Genomic DNA, 2,500 nt, shown 5'->3' with positions numbered 1-2,500 from the left:
AACTGATGCCACGAGTGACAACAGTTCCCCAGTCGGAAGTCATACAGCACATACAGTGCTGTACAAAGAACACGCCACAGCCCGTATGCTAAATCAGGGCCTCGCCATTATGCGAAGTACTACATGTACGACGCACTGACGGTCTCTAATGCCTTCATCGCCGATACACCCATCGACTCGGCCGATCAACCCTCCTACGCGAGGGCTAGTTCGGGGGTTATCTCCCGCCCTGGGTGGCCACAGACCGCCACCGCCAGTAGATAGGGACAGTTAGTGTTGTCGTCAAACTGTGGTCTCTGAGAGACGGGCCGTACCTAAGTCCTTGGTGGACCATACCGGCCGCTCTTGCGACTTGTGCCTGGTGTTCGGGCTCTACCTTCGTTCACCATCGTATCAGGGGAAGACAGCGTGCTACTCCCACTGCCACCTCGAGTCCAACCCAATCCAGGCACTCTTACGGAGTAGTGTTAAAGTCTTTTATCTCCGCAAGAGGGGCTTCAGCCTGGCCCGAGGGGGCGAACCCCGAGGGGTCCGCCCAGCATGCCGTTCGAATGGCGGAGTGGACAAGTCCACGTCTGCCCGTCACTCAAGTCGGACACGGGACGACTCCAAAGCTAGCGCCGCCTGATAGGAAGCGCAAGCTGGGTCCCGCGACTTGTGTGCACTAGCCCACCCTCTGTCCTTGCAATTAGAGCAGACCGGAGGTTCACTCTTCTTGCTACAGAGCGTGAAGGTATGCCCCTTTTGGGAGCAGTGACCGCACACGTCCTCCTTGAATTTACAACGCTTCGAGGTATGCCCGAAGCGTTGGCAACGGTAGCACCGAAGCACCTGGACGAAATCCCGTACACGACAGGAGTTCCATCCAAGGTAAACTCGGCTACCCCTCTGCTTCAGCCGCTGAAGATTCTGCGGACTGACGGCAACGACCCAGTTGGCTGTCTCCGGGGTCTTGCCAGCCATGCGGCTGACCCGAATTCCCGAAGGCACATCCTTCTGGTTCGCATCGCAGAGATTTTGCCTCCAAATACTGGAGGCAATTTCGTCCTTACCCATCCGACGCGGGACGTCGTAAACTAAAACCTCGGGGTCCCGCTTGGTAGGTAAGGAGACGGACAGACCCGCGCTCCGGAGCTTCTTATTGCCAACGAAGGCTTGCAGGTCCTCCTTTCGGTCGGTCTCGACGACGATGCCACCGGAGTGGATGCGTCGGACCGACTTAATTCGGATCGCCTCCTTCGCTGGTTTAACGAGCGACAGAACAGTAACCTTCGTAACTTCGCTGCTCTGTCCTTTTTCCTTCGGCGGGAAGATTTTTACCACATGCTGCGATTGTGGCCGTCTCCCCGCTTCCGGAGAAGCTCCTTTGCAGTCGACTTTGTTCACATGGGCGTAAGTCGACTGCGCGGCGTTGCAGGCCGTCTTCGGGAGAGTTCCCTTGGACGGCCCAGGTCGCATCGCACTCATTACGGCAGGACGCGCTTTTAGGTCCGCCCTGACCGCGGCGAGCTGCCCTTCGACGAAGCTATTCCGTTGAATAAGCTCCTGGACCAGCTCGTTGAGTGCCTCAACCTCGGCGAGTATCTTTGACCCGGACTCCTTATTGACTTTCGACTCAGGTCGAAAGCAAAAGGTCCGTATTTCGGACACTCGCCTAAAGGCTTCGTCTCTTACGAGATCGAGAGGCCGTACCTTCTGCCCGGAGAACGTCCCCTTCGGTCTCCTGGCCCGGTTTACTGCGGCCTTGCCGGTGGGTGCGCCCGGCTTGGCTCGCTTTGACTTTTTGGTGACGGTTTGCCAACCGTCACCAGTAGGGTCCTCGACACGCTCGGGTGCCGACTGCACCTTCACGAGTGACGTGTCTCCGACTCGTTCGATTACTTCCACGTTACCGGTGTCCGGCGTACCTTCTACCGTGGGCTCGGTTTTCACCGAGACCGCTCGCGTGGGAGTCACACATCTTTGCAAGATCACACGAGGATTGGCGATATTAATCACCTTCCCGGATCTTGTCTTTCTCACAGACGCGGGGGGACTGACAGCTGCATTTGCAGTTCCCGCGTCTGCGGCGACGGCTTCACTCCGACTAGGAGCTGGACCCGTCGTCTTTGGACGCTTAGTTTTTTGTTCATTAATTTTATTAAGACCCATAATGTGTCTTGGTCTTTCATCCAGTGCGCTCCCCGGCCACCACCGACCCACACAATTTGGAACCCGCCAAAGGCTGAGTTAGGGCTACGCACCGAATATAGTCTGCTGGCTGGGTCGGTTTCCTTACCCAGCCCGCGTCCTCGCCCAGCAGAACCCACTTGCCCGAAGCGTGTGGTCGTTCCAAGCCGATTGACTGGACCAGGGCTGCTTTTCTCGTCCAGCCGCCCATCTAGCCGAAGCAGAGGCCAAAGGTACGTGTTGGGGACGTCTCACCCGCAGGAGAGGGCCCCCTCAGATCCCAGGATCCTCTTTTCCGACGACAAGGGTCGCCACGCACGGCAAACACGTG

Source organism: Megalopta genalis, unplaced genomic scaffold (genome assembly GCF_051020955.1).
Source record: "Megalopta genalis isolate 19385.01 unplaced genomic scaffold, iyMegGena1_principal scaffold1206, whole genome shotgun sequence".
Taxonomy (NCBI): Eukaryota; Metazoa; Arthropoda; class Insecta; order Hymenoptera; family Halictidae; genus Megalopta; species Megalopta genalis.
This window is presented reverse-complemented; position numbering follows the sequence as displayed.